Raw genomic sequence first — 12,037 nt, 5'->3', positions numbered from 1 at the left:
CTATTTCTCCCCTAGTCCAGTCCAGACCTGTCTGGGATAAATAGAGTCTAGGCCAGTGCTTCTCAAACTTTTTCAGACCGAGGACCACTTTGTCCCCCCTACAAAATGTTCAGGGACCATCTGTCCACTGAATTTATAGTTGACGGGTGCTAATTTGATACTGCTAATTTCGAAGCAGATCACTCTTTTTATTCACATTACAAGCCTGAAATAAGATTTCAGTTATGCTTATCTTTGTAATAATGTTACAAATATAGCCTACTGCTAGCTAGTCTTGGAAAAGTAGAAATCCCCTCGCGGACCACCTGAGTACTGTCGCGGACCACACTTTGAGAATCACTGGTCTAGGCCAGTGATTCTCAAACTTTTTCAGACCGAGGACCACTTTGTCACCCAAAAAATGTTCAGGGACCACCTGCCAACTGAATTGACAGTTGACGGGTGCTAAATTCTATGCACATCACTTAGGCCTACTTCTTACTCACATTTACAATCCTAATATTACAAATATAGTCTACTGATAGCTTGTCTTAGAAAAGTAGAAATCCCCTCGCGGACCACCTGAGCTCTGTCGAGGACCACTAGTGGTCCCCGGACCACACTTTGAGAATCACTGGTCTAGGCTGATGATAGCTAATGGAGCATTTCCCAGCATGAATATTGATGCTCTTCTGGCTGCTGCTGGTGGGGAAACTGAGCTGAGCTGAGCTGCTTTTTTATTTGGCTGCTATAGTAGACTAGAAGCATTTCCAGAAAAAGGCCCTTTATAAGGGTGTTAGAAGCATTTTTTAGTAAAAGTTGGGAACCTAGTTTTCTAAGACAATTAGAGTACCCTGAATTCAGCTAGCCTGGTTCCCAAGCTGAATTTTGAGTTTTTGACCATGAAATGAGCAAAAAACAAAATGGCCGCCGAAATTCTTGATTTTGGGCAGAATACGTTAGAAAGTATCACTTCTCCATGGAAATAAATGTGCAATGCTCACATATTTGCATTTAAGATGTATTCCTACACTTACACAAAGGCAAAATGTCATGGCAAAAAGATAAAAATTACTATAATTATGCCTTTTTATAATGTGATATCCTCGTAAACTGGCTTTCAATAGCAATAGCCTCCGTAAAGCACATTATCATACACAATTGTCATTCAATAAGATTTGGAAAGAAAAAGAGAGAGAAAGAAGATAGTATTATCTAAAAAACTAAATATTGGAACATTAATATGTCCCCGGTTCTTTGAAGGAGATGAGTGAGCCATCTCTATGGGAGCACACTCTCAGCTGTACGATTAGCTGAAGACCTTTGCAATCACGCCAAAGGTCCAATCAACTGCGTCGTGGGCGGGATGTCCTCTTTCTCAAAACCGAAAATAAGCCACTTTGATGCCAAACCTCTCTTCGGCTGTCGGCAACGAGGGTGTCTTGAGAGATGGCTCACTCATCTCCTTCAGAGAACCGGGGACATATTCATGTCCTAATGTTCTCTTTCAGTCGAATCGTTCGCATATCTATGGGAGAGTTACAATCACTCCCGATTGCTGGTCCCAACTCTAAGAGCCTCCTGTAAGGATAGCGTTCCTATCACCCTACAGACAATCAGTGGTCGTGCCCAGAACCCTATGTTCCTGTGGCAATGTGGTCACATCTAGCCGGTAGAACCGGACAAAGGTGGCGGGGTTGGCCCAACCAGCCACTCTGCACACCTCTGAAACTGCAGCAACCTTGAAGAGAGGACAAGATGTAGAGACTGGACTGGTAAAGTGAGCCCTAATCTGAGCCGGGGGTTGGCGACCCTTGGACTCATATGCCAGGGCAATGGTTTGAACCAACCATTTGGAGACCTCTATTTTAAAACTGTGAGCCCTGTAGAGGGCTTGATGAAGCACACAAACAGCTGTCCTGTTCATGTACATGCGTAAAGCGTGCACAGGGCACAAGTTGTGTTGTCCCCTCTCTTCCACGGATCTGAAAGGTGGTGTGCAAAAGCAGTTTGGAGAGACCCCTCTTGGAGGGGCTCGAAAGGGGCCCCACACATAGCCTCCAGTACTAGAGAGATATCCCAGGTGACGTAGCACGGGGCGTAAGTATCTAGTGGATGGGCACTCAGAGTGTTGGAACTGAATCCTACATGGCACAATGAAATCGCTGCAAAGTAGACTTAAATGGTAAAGCATTGTCTCCCCACAATAAGTCTTGTAGAAAGGACAACACCATCGGTACTGAACACTGAGAAGTTGTCTTGTCGCGTTGGTCACAGTAGCGTTCGAAGACAGACCACTTCAGGTTATACAGTGTCCCAGTAGATTGGGCCCTGGCCCCTTGAACTGTCCTGATAACGTTATCCAGAAAACCGGTTAGGTTCAAATGTTCCCTTGCCAGACTCATAGGGGCAGGTGGCCCCTGGGCTGGGGGATGTCCTCCTGGTCCGGTGCCAGACTCGAACCTGCAGGAGAGAGGAAAGTAGCAGGAGGGGCCAAAGCCCCTACGCTCTCAGCTGAGGCCCCTGAGCCCCGTGGTTTAAGGTTGGACAAACCCTGAGAAATCTCGCGCGTCAGACGAAGGCGCTCGTGGTGTATTATACAGGACTTTTGGAGTCTACAAGCGCGCCATGAATGGTGACGGGGTGCGCTTTTGTGCCAAGCGCAATGGCCTGCGGTGATGGCCAAGGGGCTCCGAGGCAGCTGCTCGAGCTGGGGAAGCCACATCAGCCACTAGGGTGGTGGTCAGTCCCTGCTGTATGAGATTCTCTGTGGTGGCAGGGAGTTGGGATGAAAAGTCGTCCACCTTAGGCGGGAGATCGAAGCACTTTAGCTCTCGTAACTCGTGTCGTTCAGGGTACTCGTGACCTCAGTCAGGAGACGTGAGTCCAAGGAACTGGGTACGCACAAATGTGTGTAAAGAACTTTTACTCCGTATTGTTTCTAATCTGCGGTGAGTAGGTTCCGTCATTGTGAAGTTTCTTGCTGCCATGGCGGACACTGTACATTCCATATGTTTGATCTGCAATGTGTGATCTCAGGTTAAAAGAGAGTGTCCACCTACACAAAGCTGAGGCTGTCTCGGTGATCGCAATGATGCTCTTTTATTGCCTGTGACATTTACCCACTTCATAGCCTGATCAGAATCTGGCTAAACTTGTATGTTCCTGTCCAAAATGTGAAGATATGACAATGCATTTGTATTCAAAGTATCAAAATGTGTGCAAAATGTGTGCAGTAGCTATAGCGCATAGTAGGACTATTGGCAAATACAACGCAGCAGTCTGTTGTTCCTTTGATGACAGTGACTGACCAAGAAGTCTTTATGTCTAAGTTTTGACAATGCAAGAAGAAAGCTAGGTCCGTGGCCTTTGCTTGTTTAGCATACTTATGCTCCTCTCCAGGGCCTCATTTATCATTTGTTCGTAGAATGCCGTCTAAATTGTGTCCTACGAGTGAAATATAGAATGGTCGCAAGTATAGAATAATCGGGATTTATCAAACGTGCGTTGGCTGTTCCTACGCACACCTCTGCATGGTAAATCCCACACCTTCCAAATCACTGTGAACGCGCGCATTCGGAGTAATTTGCATCCCGTAACGCCTCCAAGTAACCATATATGGCATTAAAATATATTCAAATGCCATGTTAATTCAAAGGCGCCACCCTGTTTGGACACATATGAACACACGCGGACACACGCGCCAGTCGAAGCGCTGGCGGGAAGTGCAGAGATACAAAACATTTCCGCGGCAGAAATGGGGGTGCTTTCGACAGAGGGAGGACAGTGTTTCAATATAAATAAATGAAGGAGACACACATCGAAGAAAACACTGTCAAATAGCACACTGTCATACTCCATTGCCATTCAAAGCTATTGGTACCTTGCACGGCCAATATTATTTGTGATTTCACGTTTCTTCCACTCGCACGCATGGTCTGAGGTGTGCGTAGATTTAGGCACATTTCTATGTTCAAGTACATGTTCATAAATCCCACACTTTGCTCAGGAATGATCGCACGCATGCTTTACGCACAGATCCAGTGGTGTAGTCTACGTAGAACGCAGGTATACGGAGTATACCCACTTCCATGGGCGTAATTTATGGTGGGGACGGTAGGGACACGTCCCCACCAATATTCAACCCCCTACTGTGTAATCACGACCAGTGTTGCCGGTAACGTTGTAGTCGCACTACTTTTTTTCAGTAACGAGTAGGCATAGTCTAACAACTACCATTTCAAAACGTCAGATTAAAGTTACTTATGTAAGACACCGTGCGTTACTATTTCTGGTACATAGGCCTGCCTACAGTACTTTTTGTTTCAAGCGAGGAGTTTGTGGCGACGCCTGAGTATATGATAAGAAAAAAAAACGTTTTAAATGAAAACTTTTATGAAAGGCGATAGAGGGATAACTTCGCCCTGCCATTAAATCAGAGTGTGGTGAAATGTAGTAGTCCTACGTATAGGCCTACAAACGGTTCTGAATCTTAATTAGCCTATTCCAACAGTTGTGCCGACATCATCGGCAATTTCTAATTCACTATTTGGGTGCAGGGACCGGAGCCCTGCAGATGCGTAATAGTTGCGTGACAAGCAGAGAGAGGCGGAGAAAGGTGAAGGATAAAGTGGCCTATTTAAGAAGAAATGTGGTATCTGCGCAGCGCAGATAATAACGAATTGAAATGCACACTTGATCTACTAATACGGGTGTAGCCTATTTAAACTACCGTCGAAAGGACGGGCAGGCTTCAGAATCTTCAGTCTTCCTTTTAAAAAAAATCCGTCGGACAAACCTCTGTTAACGCGACCCATGTGGTAAATGAAAGAGTTCCTAAAGGAAGGCTACACTTCGGCAAAACATTTCCCTTATTTCATATTAAATTAACCTGACTTGGTTTTACAGGCTATTTAACTGTAGGACTACTTGAGTAGCCTAGACTAATTGCTGCGACTTGGTTCTGATCTCGCTGAACATCCAACGCGGCTGAAATGGAAGCCTTCTTCCATGAAGAGTATGTAACCAACATCATTCAAAAATCGCAGATAGGCCTACACCTACTCATTGTGTTGTATTGCATTTCGGTCATGTAGAAGGGCTACAAAGCTAACTGGTATGTTGTAGCATTAAAATTCGCCTACAACGTGACACAGTTGGTGCGCAACTATGTGGTGACATCGCTGGGATTTCTGTCAAGACGCGCTGCGCAAAGACACTTGCACGCGCACGTGTGCTGCCTGTAGGCTGCTATGATGCAAACGCAGCTACAGGCAGGGAGAAAGCGAGAGATAGGGAGTTAGCCTATGAGAATGTGTTGTTTTGTATGTAGGCTACAACAGTCCACACAGCATCGCTAATTTTGGAGGATAAAAAGGGTCAGTCGGCACCGGAACCCCCCAAAAAATTCTAGGCCCGGTCTTATTTATTTTTTATTTAAAAAAACATGCAAGCTTATTTCAAGAAAAGGTTTGCAAATGTCAGTGTCATTTTTGTTGCTGTTAAAATAGGCCTAAATGTCAATAAAGTGAGTAGGCTAGGCCTATTGGCAGAACTGGTGATCATTTTCATGTTAGGCAATACCACTTTGCTGACATTTGAACCCAAAGCTACTTATATGTTATTGGTAACAGTCTCTGGAGCAATGTTGTATCAGAACTAGCTGCTTTGGTCAATTTCACTCCAGCCATGGATGGAGGTGTAAACAGAGGTAGCCTAAGGGTGGGATTTAAGCCTGCAACCGTGTGATTGAAAGACCAACTTCCTAAGGAACGCTCGTTGACATATCATCTGCTCATTGATATAACATCTGTGTGCCATGAACTTATGATTGGTAATCAGCCCCCCCCCACACACACACACACACACACAGACACAATGAAAATGGTCAAAAATCATCCCCCTCTAAAACCATTGAGCTACATTCATTCATAGGCTAATACATTCACATATTGCGTTAAAATTGTACTTTTAACAACAGTATTTTCTACATTTTCTCGGGGGAGAAACCCCCCAACCCCACCAATTTTGTGTCCGTACCAATGTCAAAGTCAAAGTTACTCCCTTGCCCACTTCTAAATTTTTGGGATTTCAGTATACCCACTTAAAATTGTTTTGAATAGCCTAAATATATACAGTATACCCACTTCAAAAAATGCTCGAATATACAGTATACCCACTTCAAAAAAGTAGACTACACCGCTGCACAGATCTGTGCCTAAGAACGCTTGATAAATGAGGCCCCAGATTTTTCAAAGCATGAATCAGTAATGGGTGCTGAAAAAGTTGGTTTGAATGTCCTAGGAGTAATCCTGAGAGGATGTAGTTCCATCAGGGCATTTGGCACATTTAATGTAGGGCCTATGTCTAGTGGACACCTCATATCTTTAACAGAATCATCAATTTGTTGGCCTCTCTGCCATGCTGCCATTTGTGTTGCATGGGAAGTATTCTTCCCATCAAGTGTTTCATCCAGGATGTCAATGTTATCACATGTGTAGTGGATGAATTTATCTGCCGCAATGTTTGTTGGAATAATGGCACCACTCTCTTGGTTCAGTGTTTTTACAGTGCTCTCAGCTAAGGAGGATCTGGACTTGGAGGACCTGGTTGTAACTCAGACAATGACCTGCCAGGTTGAATTGTCATATTAGGTCTTTTACCCAATAGCTTGATGAAGAGTACAAGCAAGACCGACATGTTTCGGAGTCCATTTTTTGCCATCACTGACACAATAAACAAGGACTTAAGCCTCATTCAGAACTGTACTTTGAGCAAGTTTTTCCTTGCTACCAATTCCATCATCTTCAAGAGATGTCTGGCCACTAACAATCAGGCTGAGTAGCATGTATAGATTATCTCAAATGTATGCAATAGTATCTTATAAAATATGTAAAATATGTCTGAACATTTTTCAAAATGACACAAAATAACTTATGTTATATGTAATATCATGGTGTCATCTAGCGATTTCTGGACAGTTTTCAGAGAGCTAATAGCAACTTTAAGTGATTTTTTGGAAACACTAAATACTGCACATTATATATCAATTTTCTTAACCATATTAACACACATAGGCTACAAATATCTTATTAGAAAAGCTTAATATTTGAAACGTTTAGGCTAACACCTACAATATTAGCATTATTAGCATTCTAGAAGCTAAATAATACTTTTTAAAATCCTCTATAGTAGAAACATTCATCAAGAAACATTATTGGGAAACAAAAAGTTAGAAAAGAGCATTTATTTCCAAGTACAGCAATACTTGGTAAAAATGCTGTCAAAAATAGCGTATTTTGGCAGCCATTTTGTTTTTCAAATTTAACTGTCAAAACCTCAAAATCCAGCTTGGGAACCAGTCTAGTTGAATTCAGCACACTTAAATTATGTTAAGTACATAGGTTCCCAACTTTTACTAAAAAATGCTTCTAACATTCACAAATATGAAAAATGTGTCTAGACTATAGAGAGAGGGGACTAGATTTGTTTAACTGGTTATACAGTACTGTAGCATTGAGTTGAATGGAAATGGCTTTTCACAGTTGTGTGTGTGTGTGTGTGTGTGTGTGTGTGTGTGTGTGTGTGTGTGTGTGTGTGTGTGTGTGTGTGTGTGTGTGTGTGTGTGTGTGTGTGTGTGTGTGTGTGCGTGTGTGCGTGTGTGCGTGCGTGTGTGCATTGACAGGTGTTGAATGATGGACATAATAGAAAATGTGCAGTTAGCTGTTATTCTTTTTTTGTGATCAACTTTTTATTGCTTTTATGGGGGGAGGGGGGCAGTTATCTGTTATTCTTTATTGCAAGTGTACTATTTTTTAAACACATTAGGGCTTTGTATGCCTTTATTGATAGGACAGTGTGAGACGGTGACAGGAAGCGAGTGGGAGAGAGAGACGGGGGATGATCGGGAAATGACCTTGGGCCATAATCGAACCCTGGTCCCCGGTGTAACAGTGCAGTGCCCTACCGTTTAAGCCCCGGCAGGGCCATTACAAGTGTACCATATAGCAGTTAAACTTGGATTTTGTTTCGCACACCTCAGCTGGCAGGTGCATCGGAGATGGCCCATGGGTCACTCAGCAGACAACTTGAAGGAGCTCCCGCACACTGACCATTTCGCTGTTTTTCTTTAATGAACGACGTTTCGGTACTAGACTTTCATCGTCTACTCTATAGCAGTGAAATAAAAGTTCTACACACCACACCATACCGTATCTTTAATACCAGGTAGAAGTCTTTAGAATCATGTCTGAGGGATTTAACTGAAGCAAGGGTGATCAAATGTCACTAGGAGTCACTCATTCAGTACAGCGAGTACAGTAACACTTACACATACTCAGTCACACACACACACACACACACACACACACACACACACACACACACACACACACACACACAGAGTGAAAGAAATAAGTGCACTCGCACATGCACACACACAAACACACACACAGAGTGAAAGAAACATGTGTGCTCGCTCACACACACACACACACACACACACACACACACACACACACACACACACACACATTGAACATAACTCTGTAGAATTTCCATTGTAGTATGTCTCCACCTTATTTTTGACAAACAAATTCATGTAACACCCTCTTCCTCCTCACCCTAGCTCCACCCCTCCCACACACACAAACTCACACACACACACACACACACGTCCACCTCAAACTAACACTCCCGCTTACCCTGATTGCTAAATTATAGATGGTGTGTAAAATCTAATGTTGTCGACTCGAGATCCATTCACCAAATCGTTGTGCTCACCCCACTGCCCTGGTGCAGGGGAAAGGCCTGTCTAACCACTGCCTTTAATGTAATTGCCTTTAGGGTTCCTGGTGAATTTTTCATAGGCTGCCAGTGCAAATTAAACACACAAAAAGAAGAGGAAAGAGAGAGAAAGAGGGAGAGAGGGAGAGTCCTCGAGCCATTCCCTAAGTGGTGAGGTACTGTATCTCTCTCTCTCTCTCTCTCTCTCTCTCTCTCTCTCTCTCTCTCTCTCTGTCTCTGTCTCGCTCTCTGTCTCTCTCTCTCTCTCTCTCTCTCTCTCTCTCTCTCTCTCTCTCTCTCTCTCTCTCTCTCTCTCTCTCTCTCTCTCTCTCTCTCTCTCTCTCGTTCTCTCGTTCTCTCTCTCTCTGTCTGTCTTACCTGCACATTCCGGGAGAGACAGAGTCGCCATCCCCCTCAGGCTCTCGTTCGGGCATTTAACCACTTCCCTGTCATCCATTAAGCTGTTGTCAGGATGGCGGCTGAAAAATGGGTTTTGGATTTCGAAATCTTTTTTGTTGCTTTGCATGCATTGAAACATACAGTGGCATACAGTTAAAGGCACATAAACACACAAAACGTGCTGAAACACCAAGGCGGTTGGTTACAGTAAAATGGAAAATGGTAGGCCTAGTTTCAACACAGGGTCAATATCTGGCCACTGTATTGCTATGACTACTGTAGTAGAGGGAGATCGGATGAAGCTGGCTGTGGCTGTATAGCAGATGTGATGAGACAAAAACAAGCTCCAGACCAATGTGTAAAGCACAGTTAGGTTTTATTTTTAATTGTTTTGACAGTAACCACATTTTATATCACCAATAATGTATACTTTATAATAGTACACACTTTCCAGTTTGTATATGTTCGTATACTTTCAGTAATAATAATTTTTTTTAAAGTTTCACCAGGTCATGAGCATTACTTAGCACTGAGTGTGTCTGTAGTTTGAATAATAGACAGTTGTGCCCCCAACCTGTAGTTCGGCTGACAAACTAAAACACTATAACGAACTATGTATAACTTTATAGCTTATCGCTGTCACTACTCATCCTACAGAACTGTCTGAAAGTGTGGAAAGCAATACATATTCTACTACACACACTATATACAGTGAAAAGTGGGTACGTGGGTGGTCAGCCAAGGCCAGGTAGCCTGTGCTTAGTAGCCTACGAAGTGGGAAGCTGAAAAAGGGTTGATATAGTTTAGATTAATGTTTAATGACTTCAAAAATGTCTCTGAGGAATTTGGAGCCGTGAAGTAGTGAATGAGAGGAACCTGAGACAGCCAGCTTAATGATTTAGTATTGAGTTATTGTTCAAATGAAACTCTGGGGAAAAAAAAACTAAACCTCTCAAACATGTTAACGTCTCAAAAATGGTTGACAAGTTAATTGAAGTTATAAAACTCAAAAATATATATTTTTAGAGTAGCCTACACTTCTCTTTTGGAGGAGTTTGACTGCAACACCAAGCTCTGTACCAGTTAGTTCATAACCACAGTTGTTCATAACTCCAGTGTACGCATTGCTGAATCACAATCGAAAAAGTGTATGAACCCCCCCTGGCGCTGTTGTTATTATTTTTAACGACCATAACTGGCAACCTTGAGTGGGTTCAGCTCCCAAATTAGCCGCTACCATGGCAAGGCGTCCTCTCCATGCAGCTGGCCCGTGTTCTGTAGATGTAGAGATCAATTATCCATCTATTACCCATGTCCAGTTATCCTTTCATCTCATCTCTTCCCACCTACGTACTGTATACTCTTTGCTCTTGCCTGCCATACTTTTCCCCTACCACCTTCTCAGTTTGAGTCCTCTCTCTCTTTCTCTGTCTCTCTGTCTCTGTCTCTGTCTCTGTCTCTCTCTCTCTCTCTCTCTCTCTCTCTCTCTCTCTTCTCCACTCCTACTCCTCTTGTTCTCTTTCTTCCTTTGTTTTCTCCACTTCTGTCATACTTTATGGCTGTCCGACTCCTCATTTCTCTCTACCTTTCTCTTTCTCTCCCTGTCTCCCTCCCTCTCTTTCTGCCCCCCTCCTCCCTTCCACCTACGTATTTCTCTCATCCTTCACATTTCTCTCTCTCTCTCTCTCTCTCTCTCTCTCTCTCTCTCTCTCTCTCTCTCTCTCTCTCTCTCTCTCCATTCCTCTTTCTCTCTCTCTCTCTCTCTCTCTCTCTCTCTCTCTCTCTATCTCTCCTCTTTCTCTCTCTCTCTCCCTGGTGTACCTGTCATCTCCCATGCAGCATTTTATGCTGCTGCTCAGTTCTCTCCTGTTCTGGGGTGAATTTCTCAAAACCAATGTTGCTTACTACATTAGCTACTTTGTTGTTTTCAATGCATTTTCCCATTGGCAGCTACCAAAGGCTAGCAACTTCTCTTTTGAGAAACTCACCCCTGTTCTGTTCTGTCTGGGGGAGAGTAGAGTAGAGTGGAGTGGAGTGGAGTGGAGTGGAGTGCATGCTTGGATCAATAGATTAACTGAGTGCCAATGAATAATGCAGTGGGGGCCAACAGCAGTTGGACATAAAGGGAGCGCGCCCCAGAGCCGACTTGTAAAAGCTTTAAAGTACAACATTCTTCACTCGTCCCAGAGTTTACTGAGGTGCTGAGAAGTGTGTCACTCACAATCTCCCCCATTTACCACGCACCGACACACAAACACACGCACGCACGCATGAACACACACACATATATACAGAGACACATACTCTAATGCATGGATGTGCCCGTCCACTAAAATGCACACACGCATGTACGTACACACCTGCGAGTGAACACACACACACACACACACACACACACACACACACACACACACACACACACACACACACACACACACACACACACACACACACACACACACACACACACACACACACACACACACACACACACACACACACACAACTGACAAGTCCAGGGTAGTGTGAACATTACGACTGCATGTTGGAATTGACTGAACTGGTCCTTTAACCCTGTACTTAAAAAAATGAACCCTACTTAGCATCTGCACTACATGTTGCTCTGTATATTTCCGGCCATATTTCCTGTGTACTTTGTATCTGTTGTTTATGATTATGTCCTCGATTGTAAGTCACTTTGATTAAAAAGCGTCTGCCAAATGCAACGTAATGTAATCTCACAACGCACACAACAAATTTCAAAAAGTGTCTTTTCATATCCCATCACCTGTGTGAACAATGGAGTAGTCAGTGGGCACCTTAGTCAAAGTGGATGATGGAGGAAAGTGTTGGTTATGTACTGTACCTTATCGAT

The sequence above is a fragment of the Engraulis encrasicolus genome, chromosome 7 (genome assembly GCF_034702125.1).
Source record: "Engraulis encrasicolus isolate BLACKSEA-1 chromosome 7, IST_EnEncr_1.0, whole genome shotgun sequence".
Taxonomy (NCBI): Eukaryota; Metazoa; Chordata; class Actinopteri; order Clupeiformes; family Engraulidae; genus Engraulis; species Engraulis encrasicolus.
Note: the sequence above shows the minus strand (reverse complement) of the source record.